This window comes from Callithrix jacchus, chromosome 14 (genome assembly GCF_049354715.1).
Source record: "Callithrix jacchus isolate 240 chromosome 14, calJac240_pri, whole genome shotgun sequence".
Lineage (NCBI taxonomy): Eukaryota > Metazoa > Chordata > Mammalia > Primates > Cebidae > Callithrix > Callithrix jacchus.
Window position 1 is genome coordinate 24,120,579 of NC_133515.1, and position 27,300 is coordinate 24,147,878.

General features: G+C 46.4%; 4 pseudogenes; 2 read left to right on the forward strand and 2 right to left on the reverse strand.

The window, feature by feature from the left end:
- Nucleotides 1–3,592: 3,592 nt before the first annotated feature.
- Nucleotides 3,593–21,680, reverse strand: LOC128929526 (uncharacterized; annotated as a pseudogene).
- On the forward strand, nt 21,679–22,113 carry LOC100407280 (NADH dehydrogenase [ubiquinone] 1 alpha subcomplex subunit 13 pseudogene; annotated as a pseudogene).
- A 160-nt stretch (nt 22,114–22,273) lies between these two features.
- Nucleotides 22,274–23,548, forward strand: LOC103789406 (AP-1 complex subunit mu-2 pseudogene; annotated as a pseudogene).
- A 1,490-nt stretch (nt 23,549–25,038) lies between these two features.
- LOC118147151 (enhancer of mRNA-decapping protein 4 pseudogene) lies at nt 25,039–27,300 on the reverse strand (annotated as a pseudogene).

A 27,300-nucleotide genomic window follows, 5' to 3' on the forward strand; every position in this document is an offset into this window, starting at 1 on the left:
TCAGTGGCATTTCTACACACCAACAATGTCCAAGCTAAGAGCCAAATCAATTCGGCAACCCATTTGTAACAGCCACAAGAAGAACGAAATACCTAGGAACACAACTAATCATGGAGAGGAAAGAGCTCTACAGTGAGAATTATAAAACACTGCTGTAAGAAATCAGAGATGATGGCATGTGCAGTGGCTCTCGCCTGTAATTCCAGCACTCTGGGAGGCCGAGACAGGCAGATCACCTGAGGTCAGGAGTTTGAGACCAGCCTGACCAACATGGAGAAACACCATCTCTACTAAAAATACAAAGTTAGCCAGGTGTGGTGGTGAATACCTGTAATCCCAGCTACTCAAGAGGCTGAGGCAGGAGAATCATTTGAACCTGGGAGTTGAACATTGCAGTGAGCTGTGATCAGGCCATTGCACTCCAGCCTGGGCAACAAGAGCGAAACTCCATCAGAAAGGAAGGAAGGAAAAAAGAAAGAAAGAAAGAAAGAAAGGGAGGGAAGGAAAACAGGAAGGAAATCAGAGATGATACAAACCAATGGAAACACATTCTATGCTCATGAATGGGAAGAAATAATGTTAAAACGGCTTTACTGCCCAAAGTAATTTACAGATTCAATACTATTATATCAAACTACCAAGTCATTTTTCACAGAATGAGAAAAGAAACTATTTTAAAACTTATATAAAACTGAAAAATAGTCTGAATAGCCAAAGATATCTTAAACAAAAAGAATACAGCTGGAGGCAACACACTACCTAATTTTTCAAACTATACTGGCTAGCCATATGCAGAAGATTCCAACTGGACCACTTCCTTTTATCATATAAAAAATCAATTTAAGATGAATTAACGACCTACATTACAAAATCTAAAACTATGAAAATCCTAAACAAAAACCCACCAGGACATACCATTCTGGACATAAGCCATAACAAATTTTCCAAGACCAAGTCTCCAAAAGCAATTGCAACAAAAACATAGAAACATGGGACCTAAGTAAGCTAAAGAGATTATGCTCAGCAAAAGAAACTATCAACAGAGTAACCAGACAACCTGCAGAATGGGAGAAAATTTTTGTCAACTATGCACCTGACAAAAGTGTCATCCAGAATCTATAAAGAAATTAAACAAAATTTTAAGCAGAAAACAAACAACCCCATTAAAAAAATGGACAAAAGACAAGAACATACACTTCTCAAAAGACATTCATGCAGCCAACAAGCATATGAATAAATACTCAACTTCACGAATCACTAATTATTAGAGAAATGCAAATCAAAACCACAATGAGGCACCATCTCACACCAATCAGAATGGCTAGTAATAAAAAGTCAGAAAGTAACAGATGTTGGTGGGGTTGCAGAAAAAAGAGAAAACTTACACACTGCTGCTGGGAAAGTAAATCAATTCAGTCATGGCAGAAAGCAGTTTGAAGATTTCTCAAACAACTTAAACAGAACTACCATTTGACACAGCAGTCTCATTACTGGGTTCATACACAAAGGAATAGAAATCATTCTACCAAAATGACATATGCCCTTGTATGTTTATCACAGCACTGTTCACAATAGAAAAAACATGGAATCAATCCAGAGGCCCATCAATGGTGGACTAGATAAGGAAAATGTAGTACATACACGATGAAACATTATGCACCACAAAAAAGAATGAAATTATGGCTTTTGCAGCAAAATGGATGTACCTGGAGGCTACATCTACCAAATTAACAAAGCAGATTAACACAGGAAAAGTAAACAAAAACCACATATTATCACTTGTAAGTCAGAGCTAAACATTGACTACACATGGGCAAAAAAAGGGACCAATAGATACCTGTGTGAGAGGAGAGGGTGGAAAGGGGTGAGGATTGAAAAACTACCTATACCTGTCAGGTACTATGCTCACTATGTCAGCGACTAAATTGTTTTGCCACCAAACCCCAGCAACAGGCTGGGGTTACCTACATAAGAAAGTTTCACTCGTGCCCCTTGAAACTAAAATAAAAACTGAAAAAGAAAAAAAAGTTAATATTATTAAGATACTTAGTAAAACACAAGTGTTTGGAAATCAAATATCAAACTTCTAAATAATTCATAAAGAAACAACGATTGAAATGAAATTTAGAATATATTTTGAATTAAAAGACAATAAAAATCTGAAGTGCTAAAAAAAAAGATCGTTTTACTCCTAAAATTCACATCTAAAAACACTGAAATTTAAACAGATGGTAATTGGCTTGTGATTGGATAAACTACTTCAAAGTTAATACAAAAATGAGAACCCATATAAAAATTGCTTCTTTATTCTCTGGGGAAAAAAAAGGCAAGTGAGCGGAAGTCTGCTTTTACCAGATACCAGATCATTTGACAACCCTACAGTACTGTGCTGGTGCAAAACATATCCACAGCAGTAGTGTAGCAGTCAGACATGAAATATATAGGAATTCCAGAGATGACAAATGTGGCATTTGAAATCAGTAGAGAAAAGAATTGCTTTGAGAAATTTGGGTATTATTTTAAATGTGAAAAAACAAACAATAATGAATTTCAAATAACATAAAGACTGAGACAAAAAATAAAATCTGTACTGCAAGAAACTAAATTTTACAAAGAGTCATGCCTTTGATTCATGACACGAAATACAACTATCACGAACTAAAAGAGGGACAAATTTTACTACCTAAAAACACCATTTTAGCAAACTATTGATAATATTAAAAGACAAATAACAGACTTGAAGAAAATATTTACAAGGTATATATAACAAAAAGGGAATATTCAGAATATGTAGAGGTTATTCAAATAACTTGAACCTTGCAAACCCCAGTGGAAATTGAGTTCCAAACTCTTTTGAGAAAACCCTGAGATATAGATTTTTAATAGGAAAATTCCTGGCTTTTAAATATTAATCTCTAGCCCAGTGTCTGGAACATACATAGTAACATTCACTTATAGCACATAAGGCCAGGGAAAACCTTTACTTATTGTCTGAGAAATAGATCCCTGGAAACAAGAAGGACAGCTCTTTAAAGCTGTGGCTCAGCAGAGAGAGTCCAGAAAATTGGACCCAGCTGCCCAGACTGCCCAAGGCTTGTCATTCTTTTTAAGGCAACAACAGAATCTATCAAGAATGTGATTCTTGCCTTTTTCAAATACATGAAGGACTAGGGCTTTAAATATAGAGAATTGAATACACTGTGCAACCCATTTCTAACCTTTGTAAGCTCCATTCAGAACCACAGAAAGTCTGATACAATATCCTTGACCCATGAAGGCAGATGCAGTTTCCAGGAGGGCACGAGCTGCCTTTTCATTCTTCAGCTACATCTCCATTCCTACACTATCTCAAAGAACAGAGAAGTTGCTGAATACATAGTCAAGGTTGAAAAATAAAACAATTGCTCCCTACTTAAAGATGTAAAGACTTCTTTCTTAAACAGAGAACCAGATCCCTCACATGCAGAATCATTCTCACTGAACGTCAGAATCAGAAGGGATTCTTGAAATTCTGCCATTCCTCTCTCCCATCACCCCATTTTACAGATAGGAAAACTGAGGCTTGGAGAGCTACAGTAGGCCTGCCCAAGCCTTACCAGACTTCCAGGATGGTGTCATTCCTTTCAAGGGCCTGCAGGAGGCCTTCTGCCCTTAGGTAGGTGATGCAGTTTTTGGACAACCTGGAGAAGAAGACAGAATGGTGAGTTTCAAGGATTTTTGGTTTTCCTCTTGAAACTGCCCAGTTAAAGAGACTTTAGGAGTTAGCCAGCCTACTGAAGCCCACCTGTCCACTAGACATACCCCACTCATGTCTGAGATTCCCAATGAGCTCAACAACAAAGGCTCAGTAACTTCAGTGAAATGTACCTGTCTCTCTTCCATTCACCAGATGAGTTTACCAACTTAAGTAGCCACTCCCTTAGGATAGTGATTAAGTATCTGCATTTTAGTGCTAGACTTCCTGGGTTTAAATCTCATCTACACCACTTCCATTTTGCTCTCAAGCAAATTAGTCCCAATGTCCTCATTGGTAAAATGGGCCTAAAAGAGTACCCATGTCATTGAGCATAAGAATTGAAATTGTGATGGCCATAAGCAGGCTTCTGTTCATATATGTCATCCTTTTGGCACAAGTCTCTGGCCACTAAGTCAGCCACCAGTGCCCCCATCATCTCCCCACACTCTGCTTGCTGAGAAGACCCTCCACTCTCTACATACCTAAAACACTTACACAGTACTTGGTATAGTTTGGCTGTATCCCTACCCAAATCTCATCTTGAATTCCCACATGTTGTGGGAGGGCTTCAGTAGGCTGGCTAACTCCTAAAGTCTCTTTAACTGGGAAGTTTCAAGAGGAAAACCAAAAATCCTTGAAACTCACCATTCTGTCTTCTTCTCCAGGTTGTCCAAAAACTGCATCACCTACCTAAGGGCAGGTGGAAGGTAATTGAATCCCATGCTGTCCTCATTATAGTAAATAAGTTCCATGAGATCTGATGGTTTTAAAAAGAGGAGTTTCCCTGCACAAGCTCTTTTGTCTGCCGCCATGTGAGATGTGCCTTTCAAATTCTGCCAAGATTGTGAGGCCTCCCCAGCCACGTGGAACTGTAAGTCCAATAAACCTCTTTCTCTCATAAAGTGACCAGTCTTAGGTATGTCTTTATCCTCAGCATGAAAACAGACTAATACTGTACTTAATTGATAGAAAATAACCAATGAGCAGGAGTATTTCCATTTTCAGGGGAGTCTTTGAGGGCACAGAGACAGAGATCAGAGAACATATGAGGTAGCTGGCAACAGGGAGGGGAGATAGGATAGGGCCAGGGACAGCGACAAAGGAGTCACATGTCTCCCATGTTGCTCTTTTGCTTATAGCTTTGCCTACCAATAATGTCCACTCCAGGTCTTCCCCCTTTCCCACAATCTTAGTAATGGCTTACAAACTGACCATAAGGCGACACTTATCATAATAGCCAGTAGTTGTTGAGCTTCTATTAGGTTGGTGCAAACATTACTGCAGTTTTTGCATTGTTGAAATTTGCTGTTTGATATTGGAATACATTCTTAAATAAATGTAGTTATGTTATACATTATTTTAATGCACATTTCCTGTTTTATTTTTTTCTAATGACTTACTACTTGCTGCTTATTTTATATTTATTTTAGACTATGGAACTGATGTTAGACAAAAAGCAAATTCAAGTAATTTTCTTACTAGAGTTCAAAGTGGGTCATAAAGCATCAGAGAGAATTCGCAACATCAACAACCCATTTGGCCCAGGAACTTCTAAAGAAGGTACAGTGCAGTGGTGGTTCAAGAAGCTTTGCAAAGGAGAGGAGATATCCTTGAAGATAAGGAGCATACTGGCTAGATATCCGAAGTAGACAACGACCAATTGAGAGCAATCATCAAAGCTGATCTTCTTATAACTCAACATTGATCTTCTTACTCGAGATCTTACAACTCAATGTGATCTTCTTACTTGAGAACTCAGTGTCGACCATTTCATGGTCATTCAGCATTTGAAGCAAATTGGAAAGGTGAAAAAGATTGATAAGTGGGTGCCTGATGAGCTGAGTGAAAATCAATAAAGTCATCATTTTGAAGTCTCATCTTCTCTTATTCCATGCAACAACAATGAACCATTTCTTGTTCTGATTGTGATGTGTGATGGAAAGTGGATTTCATACAACTGGCATCAATCAGCTCAGTGGTTGGACCAAGAAGAAGCTCCAAATCACTTCCAAAAACCAAACTTGTGCCAACAAAAAGGTCCTGGGCACTGTTTGGTGGTCTGCTTTCTGAATACCAGCGAAAACATGAAATCTGAGAAGTATGCTCAGCAAGTCAATGAGATACACCAAAAACTTCAAGACCCGCAGCCAGCATTGGTCAACAGAAAGGGCCCAGTTCTTCTCCACAACAACACTTGACCACACATCATACAATTGGACTATGAAGTTTTGCCTCATCCACCCTATTCACCTGACCTTTCACCAACTGACTATCACTTCTTCAAGCATCTTGACAACTTTTTGCAGGGAAAATGCTCCCATAATGAGCAGGATGCAGAAAATACTTTCCAAGAGTTTGTCAAATCCTGAAGCATGAATTTTTATGCTACAGTAATAAACAAACTTATTTCTTATTTGCAAAAAATGTGTTGGTTGTAATGGTTCCTATTTTCATTAATAAAGTATTTTAGTTATAATGATTTAAAATTCATGATTGAAAACTGCAATTACTTTTGCTCCAACCTACAACTTTCTTTTGTTACCCACATTTCTCAGTGAATGCTCATGGCCTATAATGAAGGTCCAGCCATTATCTCCATTTACACTTGAGGCAACTGAGGCACTCATCCAAGGAGAACCAGCTGGTAATGCTGGAGCTGGGGAAAGACCCAGGCTGCCTGGTTCCAGAGCCTGGACTCTTAACCAACTGTCAGCAGAAACTAAGCCTGAAAAAGAAAGATGCAGGTATCTCTCTTTTTAAAAAAAGATATATCAGAAGTTCAATTTTTGTCGGGGATGATATATTTCAGGATGCAGAATAATAAGGCTGATGACAGGGTGGCATGGGACAACCCCAGCCTCATTGCCTGGCATCCACTGGAGTCAAGTGGGGTAAGGCTGTGACAAGGGGGGAAAACAAACCACCACATCCATACCGGGTTGATAATGGGCCTGGTGTTCCCAAAGGCCCACCCTCAGTGCAAAGCTGGCATCTGGCTCAGACACATACTGGCTTCACCGCAACTTCCCAGCCCACTTCCACCCAAATGATTAGTGGAAGTGTTTTCTCCAAATATTTGGAAACTAATTCCTAGCTTGTGAAAGAAAGCAACAGAAACAAGCATCACCAGAGTGGATGACAGCCTGGCAGCAAAGCTGGCACTCACAGAGCCAGCTGGCTGTCTGCCTATAAAGGCAAGTGTTTTCCTAGGGCCACATTTGCCAAGGCAGATGCCACTCTCCTCCAGCAAAAGGAGCCATCTTATGGGGTTCCTGAGGTTTCCTTGAAATAAGAATTTTGGCATCAGCCTCAGAGAGCACCCCGACAAGCCCATGATGGTCACTAGTGGGTTCATGCTCACCTCCGCTGTCCATCTCTTTGTGGCACAGGTCCCAAGCCACTGATTCAGACACTGGAGGAGGCTACAGTGGTCCCCACCATATCACCTCCCCAGACACTGCTTGTGGAGAAGACCTGCCACTATCTGCCTGAGGCCATTCTCCTGACCCCAGAAACATGTTCAGCTGGGTGAGGTTGAGCCAGAAGGACTGGAGAATCAGTGCCCCATGAGCATACATCAACACAGAAAGGACGGGTGGTTGGTAGATAAATACCAGGGATTTCTTACCCATTGGTTGGGTAGGTGACTAGGTGTGTTCTGCACTGGCTCCAGGAGTGCCCCAGAGTACTGAGCTCCAATTTCCCTCAGTGATAACTGACTTGATAACTACCCTTTCCTGGTTACCTTTGCTTCCCCATCTCACTTCACCACTCTCCTATCAGCATTTGCTGGGACCACCTCCCAGATAAATGACTTGCACTGGAATCCTTGTCCACCAAGACCAAGGCAGGCCCCCCCGTGTGAAACACCCCAGCTGGGAGCTGCCCAGATCTGATTCAGAAATGCCCCTTCCAATGGTCAGCAATTATTGTCCTGGCTCCTGCTTATAGGTTTCTTACTTCAGGATTTTCAAACTTGAATTTCTCTCAGTTCTTCTGTGAGAGAACATACACCTTCATCCTGGGGATGGTTCTCCTTCAGGCTGTGAGAACAAGAAAGAAAATTCAGCTGATACGATAATGTTGATTATGGAAGATGATGTCAATAAAGATGAACTCACAGGCCCCCCATACAGGAAACCCAACACCTGAAAACCCAAACTTATGAATAAAGAAAGAACAGTGTGGGGATTCTCAATTCCAGGGACATGTTTGCAAGATAATTCACATCAAGGGCTCCACTATGTAATAAGTTCCCTCATCCCCCAGCTCTCCAATATCCATCTTTTCTTTCTTCTTTATTAATGGAGTCTCATTTCATTTGAACAGCCATAGGCTTGGTGAAAATACTACATTTCCCACTCTCCATTGCAGCCAGGGTTGGTCAAACAACATACACGTGGGTTGGTCAAGTGACATACACGTGGTTGATACATAAGGGGAAGTTGACAAGTGGGGCTTCCAGGAATGCTTTTTAAAGGAGAGAAACCCAGATGGCTTTCCCAGGTATATAGACTGAATCCTGGAATACAGAAGTAGTGCTGCAGCTGGAGCAGCCATTCTGTGATCATGAGGCAGCCAACCATGAGAATAAAGTCACAGGCTAAGGATGATGGAGCAGAAAGAGAATGAGACAGAGCTGAGACCTCTCTGGCCTCTTATAGCTATAGTACAAGCCCTACAAGCCTACCTCCAGCTGCCTATACAGGAAAAAATAAACTTTTTCATGTTTAAACCTTTGTAGATGGAGGTATTCTGTCACCTGCAGCTTCACATAGAGTTAAACTAAATTTGGCCTGAGGCTGACTCCATACTTTGAGTTTCTGTGTGGCAAATTGCAACCTAACAATATATTCTTATAACAAACAGCTAAGTGTTAGCAATTACAGCAGCGAGGCTTCAGTCAGTCACAGCCTACCAGCTGATCAGACTATGTCCATATAAGGCAAAGGCCTTATTACACCATGTCCAAATATGGCAAATGCCCAGCTGCAACCAATCAAGCTGTTTTTGTACATCACTTCCTTTTCCTGCTTGCCCCCAGCTTGCTGAGTGGAGATCTCCCAGTTCTGAATGCCGCCCAATTCATAAACTGCTATATGCTCAAACCAGCTCTGTGAAATTTACTTTGCCTAAAGTTTTTCTTTCAACAGTAATCATAACTGATGCTCGCAATAAGGTTTTCCTCTACTAAGAAATTCCAAGAAGCAAATCCAATCAGGATAGAACCAATAACACTGTAGTAGAGCTACTAAGCCCTGCCACAGCCAAGGTCCATCTACAAAATCTGCTTACAGCAATGCCTGTATGCTGCAGTGCCTTTCTGCTTGCAGGGAAAATCAAACATTCAGCATTTTATCTCCCTGATATAATCTGAAACTGCCCAGAACATGTCAGAAGACTATACTAGTGGTATCTAAAGAATGGGAAATGTAGAATCTGCTTCAGGTCAATAGTGTAAGCACAATTCATGGTTCCTCTTTCAACTATCAAAACTCCATTTCACCTTCCAAAGTGACCCCTGACTCTAATACCCAGTGCTCTTGGGAACTCCAATTCACTTTAAAATAATAAAACTTTATTATTAGTGGTAGTCACAGTACTAGCAGCTGTAGCAGCAGCAGCTGTAATAGTAGTAGCAATCCTGCCACTATTCTAATTTCGCATTTAAGGAGCATGTAAAAATATGCCAGGCACTATGTTAAGGTCTTCACAGGCACTACCTTATCTAATTCCTGCAAAAATCTTTTATAGCTGGAAGTATTCTTACCCTCATTTTACAGACATGAAACTTGAGATTCTGAAATTGTTATTTAACTTGCCTAAGATCACAGCCTGCTTGATTCCAGAGTCTGTGCTCTTAACACTTATGCCATGTGGAGGCAGTCATCAAATAAGCAAACCAATATAGTTCATTAATTTAAAAAATTAGCATGTACATACCAGGCTCTATAAGCTTCATATCACTCAGTATGTATAAAGACAAACACCATCAATCAATGAATCAATCAATCATCCACCTTTGTCTACCCACACAACTGTTCCTGTGGATAAGGCCAGGGGATCAACAAAGATTGTGATCCATCTCCCCAGAACAGAGAATCCCCCAAACTCACCAGAGTTCTTCTGGCATGACGTTCTTTGCCAGCATCAGTGCTAAGGCTTGAGCACCCACACTGCCAATGTTGTTCCCCACCAGGCTGGAGGTAATCATGGAACAAAAACACGTCAGAACAGGGAAGAACCTCAGAGATAAGCTAACCTATGGAGGGCAAAATTTATGGCACCCTCCTGGTCTGCTCCATTACAGGCATCACTAATTGATTACTGTGCTCTTTTCTATTTTTATCCTTTTAAGACATCACTAATTGATTACAGTGCCCTTTTCTTTTTTACATTTTTTAGACATCACTAATTGATTACAGTGTTCTTTAAGCCCAGGTGCAGCTTTAGAATTCTTCTCATTGTGGTGCACTATGCAGCTACTACCAATGATTGGAATTAGTCCTTAAGATAAAATGTACCTGATCCACCCCAAGATCTTCAAGTTACACATAGTGAATCAAAACCCTGAGAAGACAGGGACATTTCCAAAGTTACCCAGAAAGACTCTAGTGTTCTGTATTGAAATCCAATGGTCTTTTTTGCTTATTCCATTGCCTAACATTGTTGGGTATAAATAAAGTTCAAAGACCTTCAAAATTGGCCCCAGCTCCTTCCTCTTCATCTGGTCTCCCCATGAAAATTGCAGAATAGACTCTGAAGCTTACCTGAGCCACCTCAAGCTCTGGTGATCACTCAAAGCTTCAGCCAGAGCCTGGGCCCCCTCATCACCCACTCTGTTGCCCCAGAACCTGAAAAGGCCAAAAGAATCAACACACGGTGTCAGTGAGTGCCTGATGCATGTTTTAGACATGAAATAAGTCCTCCTCTCTCTGCAGTCCCAGCCAGAGGGGCAGGACCACTCAATCCCAGAGTGGCCTCACTGGGGCTCCTGGTCTCAGCAAAGTGGACCTGCCTCCATATTTTGGGTAGGATGGCCAAACTTCACCAAGAGTTTTCAGTGGTTTCACATTACAGACTTAGAGAATAGTAGATGCCTCCCAGCCCAAACCCTTAACTGACAAGAGTAATTTACAGTTGTGACACTTTCTGACACTTAGTTCAGATCTACTTCCCAGTAACTGCCACCTGCAAGTCCTTAGCTACCCTCCAGTACCTGCCCAGAACAAGCTTAATGTTTCTTCTGCAAGCCAGCTCTCTATCTCCTGCTTCTTTTTTTTTCCCCCCCAGTGGGACGGGAGAATCACAAGGAATCAGGTGTTCAGAGGAATGTATTGAGTAGAGGTGAGGAACTAGGATGTTGAAAAGTAAAAAAAAGGAGAAAAGGAGAGGAAGAAAAAGAGGAAAAGAGAAAAGAAATATTGCTTCATACTAAAAATGGGTATTAATAATGGCCGATCAATATTTTGTGTATTTAAAATGGAGAACTCTATAAATATCTATTGAGTTTACTTGTTCTGGATCTGAGTTGAAGTCCTGGATATCCTTATTAATTTTCTGTCTCATTGAGTCTAAATCTCGTTATGGGTCTTATGTATCTGGGTATTAAGATCTCTTATTGTTGCATTGATCCTTTTACCACTGTATCTTTGTTGCTTTGAAATCTATTTTATCAAATGTGAGAACTGCAACTCCTGCTTTTTGTTTATTTATTTGTTTTTGCTCTCCATTTGGTTGGTAAATTTTTCTCCAACCCTTTGTTTTGAGTTTTTGTGTATCTTTGGATATACCGTTAAGTTTTGGCTGTATCTTTTGATTGGGGGACTTAGTCGATTTAAAGTTAGAGTTACTGCCATTTGATGTTAACTGGCTATGTTATCCATTCATTGATGTAAATTCTTCTTTATGTTGATGCTCTTTATTTTTTGGCATATTTTTAGAAAGGGTCATACTGGTTGTTCCTTTCTATGTATAATGCTTCTTTCAGAAGTTTTTGTAAAGCAGGCCTCGTGGTAATAAAATCTCTGAGTACTTGCTTGTTCATAAAAGATTTTATTTTTCCTTCAATTGTGAAGCTTAGTTTGGCAGGATATGAGATTCTAGGCTGAAAGTTCTGTTCTTTAAGTATATTGAATATTGGCCCCCACTCTCTTCTGGCTTGTAGGGCTTCCACTGAGAGATCTGCTGTAAGTCTAATAGGCTTCCCTTTATGGGTAACCTGGCCTTTCTCTCTGGCTGCCCTTAGTATTTTCTCCTTCATTTCGATCCTGGTGAATCTAACAATTATGTGCCTTGGGGTTGCTCTTCTTGAGGAATATCTTTGTGGTGTTCTCTGTATTACCTGGGGTTGAATAGTGTCCTGCTTTGCTAGATTGGGAAAATTTTCCTGGATAATATCCTGAAAAGTATTTTCCAGATTGGATTCATTCTCTCCATCACATTCAGGTACACCAATCAAACGTAGATTGGGTCTTTTCACATATTCCCATATTTCTTGGAGACTTTGCTCATTCCTTTTCATCCTTTTTTCTCTATTCTTGTCTTGTCATTTTATTTCATTAAGTTGGTCTTTGACCTCTGAGGGAGAGGGGCCTGCTTCTACCTAACACCCCCAATTCCTTCATGTCAAACTCCCTCAGCTTCTGGGCCATCCTCTTCTGACTCACTGCTGTTCAAAAACATTTCTTTCTAAAAGGTAGAGCCAAACTCACACCTTCTGACTCATTGACTAGGGACCTACCCTGGACAGGTATGTGCACAAGTTAGCAAAGGACAGCTGATTAGGAAGTTCACTGCATTTTCTTTTCATTTCTTTTCTTTTCTTTTCTTTTTTTGGATGGAGTCTCACTTTATTGCCCAGGCTGCAGTGTAGTGGCATGATCTCGGCTCACTGCAACCTCTGCCTTGCAGGTTCAACTGATTCTCCTGCCTCAGCCTCCCAAGTAGCCTGCCACCAACCCTGGCTAATTCTTATATTTTTAGTAGAGATGGGGTTTCACTCCATTGGCCAGGCTGGCGGTTTCAAACTCCTGACCTTGTGATCTGCCTACCTCAGCCTTCCAAAGGTCTGGGATTACAGGCATGAGTTACCACATCCGACCTGCACTTTTATCCATCAGGTACTTATTTATTGAGCTCTGGCTATGTGCCAGCACTGCTCTGTGTCCCAGGGATATGACACTGTTATTGCAAAAATCCTGAGAACAATAGTCTTCAAAAGCTAACCAGTTAAATAGATTATATAACACTGTGCACTCTTTTAAAAATGTGGTCAGGCTGAGAGAGATACCTCACATGTATAATCCTAGCATTTCGGACACTCAAGGAGAGAGGATCACTTGAGCCCAGGAGTTTGAGACCAGCCTGGGCATCATAGTGAGACTCCATCTCTACAAAACACAAAAATATTGGCCAGGCATTGTCGCGTGTGCCTGTAGTCCCAGCTACTCAGGAGGCTGAGGTAGGAGGACCGCTTGAGCTGAGGAGTTCAGGGCTACAATGAGCTGTGATTGCAACCACTGTACTCTGGCCTGGGTGACAGAGTGAGACCCTATCTGTAAATATTAATAAAATAAATAAATAGGTAAGCAAGTAAGGAGTCATAATGACCTTAAAATTTTCCTATAATATACTGTGAAGCAAAAAAAAAAAAAAGACAAGCAAGTTACAGAACACTTTGTATCATATACAGTGTCTGGAGGTTTTAGCACAGTGCCTGGCCCAGAAAGGCAGCCTAATAAATATGTGTTGAAAGACATAGATACCACCGATGTGGCAGATGTGACTTCAAGTAAAAGAGAGCTCAGTGGGGCTGTGGCCTCCTTTATTCTAGACCCTGTTCCTACTAATACAGTGTGAAAAAGATGCTGAGCCACGTAGTCCCTTTTGTGGCTCAGACTGAGCTTGGGGGCCGGGCACTGTGGCTCATGCCTGTAAACCTAGCACTTTGGGAGGCCAGGGCTGGCGGATCACTTGAGGTCGGAATTTCAAGACCAACCTGGCCAACATGGCGAAAGCCTGTCTCTACTAAAAAATAAAAAAATTAATTGGACATGGTGGTGGGTGCCTGTAATCCCAGCTACTTTGGAAGCTGAGGCAGGAGAATCGCTTGAATCAGGGAGGTGGAGGTTGCAGTGAGCCAAGATCGCACCATTGCACTCCAGCCTGGGTGACAGAGTGAGACTCCATCTCAAAAAAAAAAAAAAAAAAAAACAACAAAACACAAATGAGCTTGGCAGCAACTTGCCTCCCTGTGTAATGGGCTCGAACACCTAAGCCCTAAGGTTATTCTCCCTTCCTACAGTCCCAGGTTCTCAAACCCTCAGTTCTTGTCAAATGGACCCCAGTTAACTGTAGGGCATGACAGGATAGGAGAGTGGCTGCAGGGAACAGCATGGGTGCAAGCCTGGGTGCTTACCAAAGAGAGGAAGGCTGCCCTGGGGCTGCCATCTGAGGTGCTCCCCTCCCTGGCAGGCTCTAGTGTGGTCCTACAGGGAGCAAGAGCTCTGAGCAAGCTAGCATAGCCCCTCCCATCCTGGGTGCCTTCCTATTCTTCCCCATCTCCTTCTCTTTCTTAGGTCGGGGGTCCTCACTTGTGGCTGCACATCCCCCGGGAAGCCCTTTAACACTCCTGATACCTGGGCCCTGCACCTAGATATTTGCATTTCATCAGTCTGGGGTTGGGGGGGTGCCTGGCAATAGTATTTAGAAGCTCCCAAGTGGTTTTAATATGCAGCCAATGTACAGCCCTAGCACCTCCAGAGGACCAGAGGGCTTCCTGTCACCAGCTCATGGGCACCTCCCTCCCCCAACCCCAACACCCCAAACTTCCTGTTTGTCCCCGATACAGCAAATGTCAAGGCGGCAGTCAAGAGCTGCCCACTCTCTCCCTGGCTCATCCTCCCCAGTGGAGCTGTACTGCCCCCAGGCCTCCTGGCTGAAGAGTTTCACCTGCCCCTAAATCCTCAAAAGTCCCAAGTCCCTCCATGCAGGTCCCTCTTCCTGGAATCCAACCTACCCCAGGAACCGCAAGGAGGTGTTGCCTCGGAGCCCCTCGGCCAGCACTTGGGCTCCCATGGCGGTGATGTGGTTATTCCCCAGCCTGGAAGGGAAGACAGGGGAGGCTGGGGGAACACAGCAGCAACCAGAAGAGGAGGGCTGGCCGTCTGTGTCCTGGCAGGAAGAAAGCTTTGAGGACCTGCCTGAGAGTCAGCAGCCATAGCGGGTGCCCTCGCTGCTCGGTCCAGTTTACTCAGCGGGTTCCATGACTGTGTTTTCCCCCAGCAAAGGGAAAGAGATGGCGGCACACTGCTTTGCACAGCAGCATGACAGCTCTGGTCAGGAGCCACAGCAGGGAGTTTTCCTGGGAGGTGGTTTCCCCAGGACAGCGAGGGTGACTCAGCATCACACCTTTCCCTGCAGTCTCAGCCATCCTTGATCCAGACCCCACTGTGCCCTCTGCAGCCTTCCCAGATCTGCTGTTGCTTCATGTAGGTTTTACAAGAGCCTTGGGCAGGTCCAGGTGGCTGGGGGAGAGGAGTGGAGCCTGCTGAACCTTCCAGGAGGGAAGGAGAGAGGGAAGGCCAAGGCTAGGGGTCAGGGAAGATTGCAGCAAGGAAGACTCCTGCTACAAGCAAATCCAGACACCTTGAAATGCTTCAGAGAAGCCCTGGAGCTCACCTGCATCCCCAGGCTTCCTGGGGTAACAATAGGCTTTCATCCTTTCAAGGAACTTCAAGCCACTCAGCTCACAACAATCCTATAGGGCAGATATTATTGCACCCTTGGAGAGGGGTGTAGCAGATAGGAGAACTCGCCTTTCAGGTCTCCAGCCTCAGCTCCCTGGAGGTAGCCAAGGGCCTCAGCTGTTGTGCTCCAAAATCTAACATCCTGGTGTGGCACCAAGGCTGCTTGCCAACCCCTGCCTGAGATAACAGGCTCCCCCGCTGGGTGAACTTTGCTCACGAACTCCTCATCAGCCTTGCCCAAATGTCTTAGGACTGCCCTGAAGTCCAAGGTGCCCCGTCTTAACCTTCCTTCCTTCCCTCTCTCCTTCACTCAGGGACACACCCCCAGCCTCCCGCAGCTCCCTTCCCCACTTCCCCTCATAGGAATTTTCCTCGGGCGACTTCTCTGGCCCCTCTTGGACCACTGAGGTTGCCTGGGAGCTGAATAAATTGGCTTCTCATCTTTTTTCAAAAAAAGAAAAAAGAAATTTTCCTCGATAAATGTGTGGCACATTGGATCCCTGCTTGGAGGACTAGACTCACATAAGGAGAAATAAGCTGAGTGCTCGTGTGATTTACCCAGCATCTTGCAGCCACTTGCTTACTATATAAAGCCCCTGCCAGACGTTGCAGCCCTTCATGTGGATTAACTCACTTGCTCATCACTACAGCTGGTGAGTTAGCTATGGTTATTACCCCATTCTACAGAAGAGGAAACAGAGGCATACAGACATTAAGCTGACCTGAGGTCACACAGCTAATGAGGGTTGAAACCTCAGGTAGTGTGACTCCAGAGCTCGTGCTCTCAATTATGATATACGGTAGTCCCCCACCCCCTGCTTATCCGCAGCTTCATCTTCTATGGTTTCAGTTATCTGAAATCAACTGCATTCCAAAAATATTATATGGAAAATTCTAGAGATAAACAATTCATACATTTTAAATTGCATGCCATTCTGATGACGCACCATCCAACTCCATCCTGCTCAGGACGTGAATCAGCCCCCTGTCCAGCATATCCACACTCTATATGCTCCCACTAAGTAGTCATCAACATTATCTGCTCCTGCTGGCCAACCATCACAAACAGCCTCCATTTGTGAAACTCTTCGGGGCTCGAAGATTCAGGATCTCCGGGAGCAGATGAATCTCCTCCTGACATGTGCTCAGGTCAACAGCAGCCCAGCGCTAGGTCACAGTGCTGCGCCATCCACCTCACTTCCTTCCATCACACAGGGACTTTACCTCCCCACATCTTCCCAAGAAGAAGAAGGGTGAGTAGAGTACAAGATATTTTGAGAGAGACGGAGAGAGACCACATTCACATAGTTTTTATTATAGTATATTGCTATAATTGTTCTATTATGAGTTGCTATTACTTTCTTACTGTGCCTAATTTGTAAATGACACTTTATCGCAGGTGTGTAGGTATAGCGAAAGCATGGTGTGTGTAGGGCTTGGTCCTCTCCTTGGTTTCAGGCATCCACTAGGGTCTTAGAATGTCTCTCCTGCACATAACAGAGGACTACTGTGTTGGCCACAAACAGCCTCCATTTGTGAAACTAGCACCCTTCTCAGGGATGGGCCAGCCACATCTGGCCACAGCTTATTCCAGGCTTGTGAATCTGAGGGAGCAGGTGGTAGTGGTAGGACAGAGTCCTTTGTACAAAAATACAGATTGGCACCTGTGGTCCTGATCTCAGTAGCCCTCACCGAGACTGAGCTATGTGGCCAGCCATTTTAAGATGGCAGCTTCCATCCACAAATCCAGCCCAAGAGGTAAAAGAATATAGGGAAGCAATTTTTAACCTGTCTTCTTTTACTACCTCACAAATCACAGGAGGCAAGAATATTCGGGAAAGAGAGAGAGAGAGAGAGAAAGAGAGAGAGAGAGAGAGCGCCAGGCCAACCCAGGGGCCAGCTAGAGGGGCAATTTAACAGTACCAGGTAGGAGAGAGAGACTCCAGTTGAAACTGGGAGACACTGGAGCAGCAGAAATGCAGACCCAGATGAGACTGCAAACCTTGCATGCTCTGAATGGTGAAAGGACCTTCTGAGAGTACTACAGCCACTGGCTGCCACAGCTGGGGTGGCAAGTAACTGTGTATGCCTCCCACAGTGAGACAAGCTCAACATCATCGTGGAACTCAGTCACCCCAGAGAGCTGTGACACTCTTAGACACAGAAAAGGAAGGGGACTAGAAAAACATTTTTGCCCTATGGGTTAAAGGTCAAAAGACAGGAAGCCCTCAGCAGGGCTAGTCCAGAGTTTACAGGGGAGATGACGGCAGTAGACAGAACCCCTGCTCAAAATGACACACTGCCCCTACATTCAATCAGGAGGTCAGCAGCCAGTGTGGGCAGCACCAGGCCAAGACCAGACCAGACAGACTCAGCTGTGGGGCAAAAAACAGTTTCTAGAGAATAAGGAAAACTTGGGATCACCTCAATGCCAAAAAGTTCTGCTTGCATGCAAGGAGCTTCGCCATGGAGTGTGCACAGCCGTCGGTCAATTTGTTGTTGAACAGACTGTTCAGTTTCCAGAAGAGAGGAGACACAGAAGCAAAGCACATTGCACAGGGAGCACCCAATCCCAGGGTTGCCCTTCCCCTCTGGACAGGAATCACCTGCACTCCCCATCATGCAAACAGCCCCTGCCCCAGCCCATCACTCACAGCTACCCAGGCTGCATGACCTGGAGCGAGACCAGGGGACTCGGAGCCCAATGTCCACAGCCCAGGCTGACTTACTCTAACTTCTGCAGTGGCTCGCAGTGAAGAGCATGTTCAATGAGCTTGCAGATGCCTCGGTCTGAGATATTGCTATCGTGCAAACTAAAAGAGACAAGATAAATACATTTGAAAATGGAGCTGGAAAGACAAGAAAAAAAATCTACAAATCTACAAAAAAAACTTTCATTCATCCCTGAAGTGCCAGCATCTGTGCTTCCAGGAAACCCTGCAAAGATGGAGCACCCCAGAAAAGTGGAGACCCCAAGGTCCCTGGCAGGGGAGGTGACGTGGTGTGGTGCACTATGACAGAGACGGTCCAGGATGGAGGGTCCAGATCTGCCATTAAAGAACCCTGGAATCCTAAGGAAATCACAGAGCTAATTTGAAGCAATGTTTCCATCTCTGCAAAAAGAACATGATAATCACAGCAGCCTCACAAAGGAGACAATGGTAGAAAGGAGCTGATATATGGGAAAGGTACAGCCTGAACTAGACAGGCTACCCCTGCAGAAATTTACCATCACCTAGGCCAGCAGACAGTAGACCAGCTGGATGAGACCAGCCACAAATTTTGGAAACAGGCAGGCAGGCTGTGGCTGGTGCCCAGCCCCTAACCCCAGTGATACCACTCCCACAGGCCAGTCCCTGCCCAGCAAGCCTGGCCTGTCACTCCTCTTGGGGCACCATTCCCAAAACTCACCTGATAACAAGTTCATCTTAAAGCTTCCCTAAAATAAAGATTCTCAGGCCTGTACCTTGGAGCTGGTGATCCAGTATGTGTAAGGTGGAGCCCAGGGATCTGTATATTTTGACAACTGTGCACATGCAGGGTTTCAACCACACTTGGACTCCTTAGGTAGCACAATGTCCAAGCAGGATTTCAGCACTACCTGTATTGCTTAGAGCCCCAGCCAAAGATGTGAGGTTTTGTCCTTTGGAGAATCTGTGCTCCTGAACTCAGGGGTCTCTTTCTACATCTTAGGCCTGGGGATCATAATCCCACAGATTCCCCAACAACCTTCCAGCCTTGAAAGGGGAGGCCTTGCTTCTATGTAGAACCTATGAGAAAGTAGAAGTTCTAAACAGAAGTTAAGATCTATTCCCAGCTTCCTGGGGCTTTAAGCTACCCCTGGATGACCTTAATTGACTCTCAGCAAGGGACGACCCTCTTCTTGAGAGTATTAGCTTGGTATACATCTTCTCTGAGGCAAAGCAATGAGATTTATTTTTCTCCATGGACCAAACACATGGATATCCACTAGAAACTGCAGCGACTTTTGTTAACCCTGACATAGGGATGATGGTCATAAGGTTATGGCATAATAACAACATAATACATAACATATATAGCAAACATATATATGTATTCTATGCAATGAATATAAATACGATTATACCCATCATGGTCTTGGAGGAAACAGATGACACACTTCAAATGGGTGATTTGGGGAGAGTTTAATAAAGAGATTGTTTACAAGCCATGGGCAGGTGTTAGGAAGAGCAAGAGGGTTGGTGCAGGGGCCTGGGATTAGTAACAGCTGGGGGAGGGTAGGCCTGAAGGGGCAGCGGGAGGGAGACTAATTAGCTGGGGGGAAGGTATGGGGAGGGCTGCCTGAGATTCTGCAACATGGAAGAATACAGCTGGCCCCTAACTCCCTTCCCCGATCCTTGCTTCTGGCCAGTGTCTTCCACTGGGTGGACCCATTAGGGAGGTCAAGTGGGCTGCTTGCTGAAGTAGTCCTCAAACATCAGCCTCCCATGAGCCAGAGACAGGTGGAGAAGCGAGAGAGTGGATGTGGCCAGGCAAGTGGAAGACAGCCAGCACCAAACTCTATTTCCCTAGGTGGGAGGATCATGACACTTGAGTGGGAATTTGGAAACCTATGTGTTGGAGCAATTTTCCTGATAGAAATAAGAATGTGCATTTTCCTGGGTAATAGACTCAGTTTTTACCCCAAGACACCAGGCACTCCTGGCCTGTGTGATTCTCACAGGCCAGTGCATCCCTGGAATTCTGGAATGGATCTTCCATTCTTGGTTAGGGATGTCCCTTCCCAGGATGTGCAGAAGGGCTCTGAGAAACCTGTGGGTCTGTCTCTATTTTCAGAGAAAGGTGAGGATGGCCTGGTTCTAGCTCATGGTGCTCAGACTATGGTGTGTAAAAGCACTTGCGGAAATGCAGATTCTTGCGCCTGCCCCTAGTGATTCCCATTCAGTAGGTTTGGGTTGGGGCCCAGGGCATCTATATTTTTAACAAACAACCCTGGTGATTCTGATACAAGTGGTCTCACCCTAGGAGAACTACTTGTCAGCAGCAACCAGCTTGGTTTTCCATTAGCAATTACCGTCCTTGAGCAAGTTCTGCTCTTCATGCTACACACACTAAAATTGCCAAGGCTGTAGGGGAGGTGAAGCAACCATGAGGTTGCTGTGAGTGCACTGTGTGTGTGTGTGTGTGTGTGTGTGTGTGTGTGTGTGTGTGAGAGAGAGAGAGAGAGAGGAAGGGAGGGAGGGCTCTCCCACGGTGCCAACCTGTCTCTCTCCCACTTGAAGTGTTTCCATGCCAACCGAGATCCTCAGCCTCTAGGAAACCCCATATACACAGTGCCCCTGCATAGGTTTCTTTAGACTCTGGCTCTTCCTGATTCCAGAGTGATGTGTTTCAAAGTTTTTTTGGCTGTGAACCACTATGATTGGGAGAGAGACAGACAGACAGAGAGAGAGAGAGAGAGCGCACCCACCACCATGTAAATGTGAAACCAAAGCTTCATGAAATGACTTTGCTCTCTGAGCTCTGATGCACTGTGCTCTCTTCTGTTCTGTTCAATCTGTATTTTAGAAATGCTGCTCTGAATCTCAAAATGGTTTGCATGTCCCACAACCTGCAGTCTAAAAAAATCACTGCTCTAGAGAAGTGGCCATAAGAGGCCCTAAGGTAGAAGCTGCATTGTGTCAGGGTTAGGAGTGGGGTTTGGAGCCAAGCTGTCTGGGCTCAAAGCCTTTATGTGCATCCTTGGCAAAGTCACTTCACTTGTCTGTGCCTCAGTTCCTTTCTCACAAGTGCACAAAATAATGGTACTTGCTTCACTGGCTTGTCGTGAGGATGAAATAGGGTTATTAACGGGCAGTGCTAAGGATAGGGACCAGGGCTAGCGATCACGATTCTAGGTGGTTTTTACCATGTACCAGGTGCTCACAAGGCTTTATATACACAGCCTGGTGAGGCTGATAATACTATCATAGATGAAGACACCAACAAATAACTAGTAAGTGGCTGATCAGGATCACAATATCCAGCTGAGGCACTCCAGAGCCTGAGCTGTTAATCATTCAGTCAGGGCCTCCCAGGTTTGCCTGAAGATGAAGCACCTGCTTGAGCTGCACACAGGCACCAGGTCCCGGCCTGCACTGCAGCCTCTCCACCTCCTGCAGTCCCTGGTCCTGTGCAACTGGCAGGAGAGTCAGAGTCGGTACAGTGAGCATGGCGGCATTGAAGGTGAAGCAGGACATGCCCCCAGCAGGGGGCTATGGGCCCATTGACTACAAACAGAACTTACCACGTTGAGGACTGTCAGGCTACAGCATGCTGACCCTGAGCATCAGGACCCTGTTCTATGGGTACTGGAAAAAAATTAAGTGGAATCATGAATGCAGGTGCCTACAGATCGAGGACTTTGAGGCCCACATCGCACTGATGCCACTGTTCCAGGCTGAAATGGACCAGAGGATCCTGCACATGCTTCAGGAGAATCTGGAGGAGGAGTCCATCATCGTGAAGGATGTGCCCGGCTGGAAGGTCGGGGAGTCTGTGTTCAACACAACTCGCTGGGTGCCCCCCTTGCTCAGGGAGCTGTATGGACTGTGCTTCCTGGAGGAGGCTGTCTTTGCCAACCACGGCTTTATGATGTACACATAGGCTCTGTGCCCTCTGTACACCTGAACCCCTTCCCCTTCCCACTGAGACAGAATAAATGCTCTGCAGACCTGGGGTGGAGAAAAGGGAGCAGGTGCTTCTGCAGGAAGAAGGAAGCAGCACCGCCATTGCCTCCTACCTCCTAGGTCCCTCGGCTGCCACCATGTCCACCTCAGCTGTCTTCATTCTCGATGTCAAGGGCAAGCCCCTGATCAGCCACAACTGCAAGGGCAATGTGCCCATGAGCAAGATTGATTACTTCATGCCTCTGCTGGTGCAGCAGGATGAGGAGGGCTCCCTCACCCTAAGGCTGAGCTATGGCAAGGTCCACTTCCTATGGATCAAACACAGCAACCTCTACCTGGTGGCCACCACATTGAAGAATGCCAATGCCTCACTGGTGTGCTCTTTCCTGTATAAGACAATAGAGGAATTCTGTGAATACTTCAAGGAGCTGTAGGAGAGCATCAGGGACAACTTTGTCATCGTCTATGAGTTGCTGGACAAGCTCATGGACTTTGGCTTCCCGCAGACCACCGACATCAAGATCCTGCAGGAGTACATCACTCAGCAGAGCAACAAGCTGGAGATGGGTTAATCATGGGTACCACCCACTGTCACCGATGCTGTGTCCTGGCACTCTGAGGCTATCAAGTATAAGAAGAACGAGGTCTTCATCGATGTCATAGAGTCTGTCAACCTGCTGGTCAATGCCAATGACAGTGTCCTGCTGAGCGAGATCATTGGTACCATCAACCTCAAAGTGCTTCTGTCAGGAATGCCTGAGCTGCGGCTGGGCCTCAATGACCATGTGCTCTTTGAGCTCACTGGCTACAGCAAGAACAAATTGTTAGAGCTAGAGGATATGAAATTCCACCAGTGTGTGCAGCTCTCATGCTTTGACAACAACCGCACCATCTCTTTCATCCTGCCTGATGATGACTTTGAGCTCATGTCCTACCGCCTCAGCACCCAGGTGAAGCCACTGATCTGGATTGAGTTTGTCATTGGGAAGTTCTCCCACAGCCATGTGGAGATCTTAGTCAAGACCAAGGGGCAGTTTAAGAAACAGTCAGTGGCCAATGGTGTGGAGATATCTGTGCCTGTGCCTGTGCCCAGTGATGCCGACTCCCCCAGATTCAAGACCAGTGTGGGCAGTGCTAACTATGTGCCAGAGAAAAACATTGTGATTTAGAGTATTAAGTCTTTCCTGGGGAGCAAGGAGTGCTTGATGCGAGCCCACTTTGGCCTCCCCAGCATGGAGAAGGAGGAGGTGGAGGGCCGGCCCCCTATCCGGGTCAAGTTTGAGATCCTCTACTTCACCATCTCTGGGATCCAGGTCCGATACATGAAGATCATTGAGAAAAGTGGTCACCAGGCCCTGCCCTGGGTTCACTACATCACCCAGAGTGGCAATTACCAACTTCATACCAGCTAGAAGGGAGAAGAGATGGGGGCTTGAACAAGAGACTTCCTTACAGCCCTAGCTGCAGATTTTAGGAGGGAAGGTGTGGGCTTTGCGTGTCTGTATGAGGGCAGGCCTGGACTTGGCAGTTTCTCAGTCCCAGCACCGGCCCCTTCCTCACCTCTTCCTTACTCCAGAGGCTGGGAGATAAACTCTCTCTGCTTCCCTCATCCTTGGAGCTTTCCCTGTCCCCCTGATTTTATATAAAGAAATAGAAAAGGGGCTTGAAGTCCCCGCCATGAGTGCCTTTTTGCAATGACCTGCCTTAGCGGGTTCCTCCTCCTTCACAGCTGCTGAGCCCAGAGGCCCAGCTGGCCCCTCCTCTGAATTTTAGGATGTCATTAAAAAGATGAATCTAAAAAACTCAGATCAATAAGCAGCAGTCGGCTGGGCCTGGTTCAGTGCATTGCAAGGGGAAGGAGCTGACTCTGACGGTGCCCAGTGTCTCTCTGGTGGGAGTGGGGGCCTTCAGCCTCAGGGGCTGCTTTGCACATTCACACTGTGTGGGTGGGGAGAGGGCAGCTGCTCTCCCTTTCACACAGTTCTACTCTCACAAACAACACGGCACCAGTCACCACAACCTTGACATGTTCACTAGAGGGGGAGGGGCCTGAGCCTTTGCCAGCAGGCAGGGCCATGGAGGACAGGCCAGGGGATGGATCTGCATCCCGTTGGTGGTTCCCAGTCCCAGCCCACAGATGGTGACACTGAGGGGAAAGGGCCCACGCCTCCCTCCACATCTACGCATCCAGCAGAACACAGAGAGCAGGGCCAGGAGCAGGACGAGGGCACCCAGGAGCAGCCGGGGGGCTGGGGGAAATCCTGCCACCACTACCCTGCCTGGCAGGTTCTGAGTCCTCTCATATAGGTGCAGTTTGTCTTTGTTGGAGTGGAGCATCTTGATGTCCTCCAAGGTATAGCAGGCAGCCAGTGTGAAGTTCACGTCACCTGTGGTGAGAAGGTCGAAGGCTAGAAGCCTTGTAGGCAGAATGGTGAGGAGAGATGGGGAAGTTCACGCACTCCTGGAAGTTCTTGAAGATGATGGTGAGCTCAGCCTCCAGCAGAAAGCAGCCTGCTGCTATCAAAGCTGGCCCCCCCTTTTTTTTTTTCATTTTATTCCAAAAGCATTTAATTGAATTTCTCAATGTTTTTCAAAAATGAAAAGATCCAAATCAGAGGTAAAAAGGAACATGGAAAATTCCACTCAAAGGGTGTCACAATCTTGGGGTCATGCTCTAGGCATGGCAGAACCCAAGAAGGCTCAATACCTGCCCTGGGCCCAGCCTAAACCTTCTGACTACCACACCCTGTAGACCATGGCCAGTGCTCCCTGCCCCCCCACCCTTAAACACCCCAGAGATGGGGGCCTGAAGGAGTAAAAGCCAGCCATGACTCTGCCTCAACCTAGGCCTGTTTGCTGGCCTTCAGTGCCATCCCACCCCTGGGCAAGGCAGACTTAGCAGCTAAGGGAGGCTAGGGGTCACAAGGCCATCCAGCATGAGGCTGAGATGCTGGGCTGCTTTACCAAGTGAGTTGTGTGGCTCAGCCTGCAGGAACTGAAAAAGCTTTTGGTGCACTTGGGCCATAACAGAGTCCATGTGGTCCCAAGTGATAGGGTCACTGTGGTCCAGGTGCATCACAGCTTCTTCCAGGTAGCTGAGCTTGAGGTCAGTTTGAGTGCCAAGGTCAGATGCCAGCTGCTGGATGAGGGAAAAGAGCACACGCTGGAAGAGCAGGCAGGGTGGCTGCCCAAAAACCTGGGCTGAGTCCACAGTTTCACACACATACAGCACTAGGCTCAGGTCAGCAGCTGTTAGGGCCTACTGGAAGGCCTGATTGAGGTGGCCCTGCTGCAACAGCTGGAGGATATGGGCTTGCTGGGCCTAGCAGTCAAGGTGGGCAGAAGGAACAAGTGTGCCAGCAGCTGAACGCATGGCCTGCATCATGCTGGAGGTGACAGCAGCCTGCTACTCCTTGAGTGCCACATTCACCTCACCCTTAACAATGCATTGTACTTGTTCTAAAATGGACTCCTGCAAGCTGCCCACAGCCACGTGCAGCTGGTGCTGCACCTCAGCCTGAACACTGCTGGCCACAGTGGCTGCCATCTGCTTGGTGTCACTCAGCAGTTTGCTGACAAGGCCCCACAGCTGGGCCAGCACAGGTTCCCTGACTTCCTGTTCCCATGCCTCCCAGCTCTTCATGTGGCTTTCTAGCTGCTGCAAGAATTCCTGCGTCCCCACCCAGAAGCTATCATTAATTTGCTGGAACATGGCCTGACAGCTCTTCTCAAAGTCCGGCAGCACCACACTCTTGAAGGCTTCTTGGTAGGCAGCCTGCATTGGCCCCTGCAATGTGTCTGCAGCTGCTTGGGAAATAGCATCAGTCAAGTTCTTGGACTTGAGAAGCTTAGAGATTTTCTCTTTCATACTGCCCTCCACAGCTGTGAGCTTGGTGGCTACTAAGTTGCTCAATGGGCCTGCCACAGGCTCCAGACTCCTTGAGACACATGGAGGGACTGTCTTCTTGATCTCATCCTGTAAGCTGCACTCCAGCCACCCAGCTACAGCTGAAGACAGTGACTGGGACAACTGTTGTGTCAGCTGCTCCTGCAGCTGCCCTCCCCACTGTTGCCCCTCAGCCAGTGCTCGCTCCAGCCACTGCCGCTCCTGCTTGTGCCGAGTCTCAAGGGCACATTCTATGTGGCCTGTGATGGTGTTCTGCAGACCTTCAAATTGGGTACACAGATGCTGCAGCAGCTAGCTCTTCTTGGCTGTGCTGCAGCTCTGCCAGCTCTCTCTGCTGTTGCCAAATTAGCATTGGCCAGTCCTCAGAGGGCTCTGCCACCTGGTGCTCTGTGAGACGGGATCTCATGGCTGCATCCCCATCATACTTCTTGCTCCTCCTCTTGAGCTTGGGTGAGGCTCGAGGGTATCCCTTGATCTTCCAGTCCTTGGAAGGCAGCTGTGGAGCAGGAACTTTGGTGCCAAAGCCTCCTGAAGCAGACACAATGCTGGCCACCTCATCATCATGATCACTTTGCTCAGCAATGGCATCCTGGCTGTCACATTGCTGCAGCAGGTGATATGGTGGTTGGTGGAAGGCGAGGCTCTTGTGCTTTTTCTGAGAGCCATTCCTGGGGCTTTCTGCAAGAGTGCTGCAGGTCTCATGAGTAATGTCAAGTGCTGTGGGCCAAACCTGACCGTCAGGGGTCAAGGCCTCCTGGGTCAAGGCTGCCTCCAGGAGAGAGGGGTATTATGCCGATCTCCATCCCCAGGGCCTCCATCAAGGCCAAGCTGGGGGCCGAACTTGGGCCCTGGCCAGGGCCGTGGGGACAGTAGGTGCAATGCTGAGGTGGCTGAAGCCATACTGTCTGGCTCAAGGCCCTCTGGTGCAGAGGAGCCAAAGCCACGGGACAGGGCCTCAGACACAATCTCAGGGATATCCTGAAACAGGGCAGTGGAAGCTGAGATGACATCAGGGGAGCGGGTATGGCTGGGGGAGGCTTGGGGTAGCCCCAGGGGCTCCACTTCCTGCAGCTCCAAGGACAGTGCAGAGGCAGCCCTAAGCACCTGGCCCGGCCCCTTGGGAGTCAGTTTGTCTGCTGCGGCTGGGAGCAGGCTGGGCAGGAGGCCATGCAGTCTTGCTTGCAGGCTGCCACTGCTGCTCATTGCCAGGCTGCCATCCAGCTGCAGCTTGGGACTCAAGGTCAGCTTCTCAGGTGG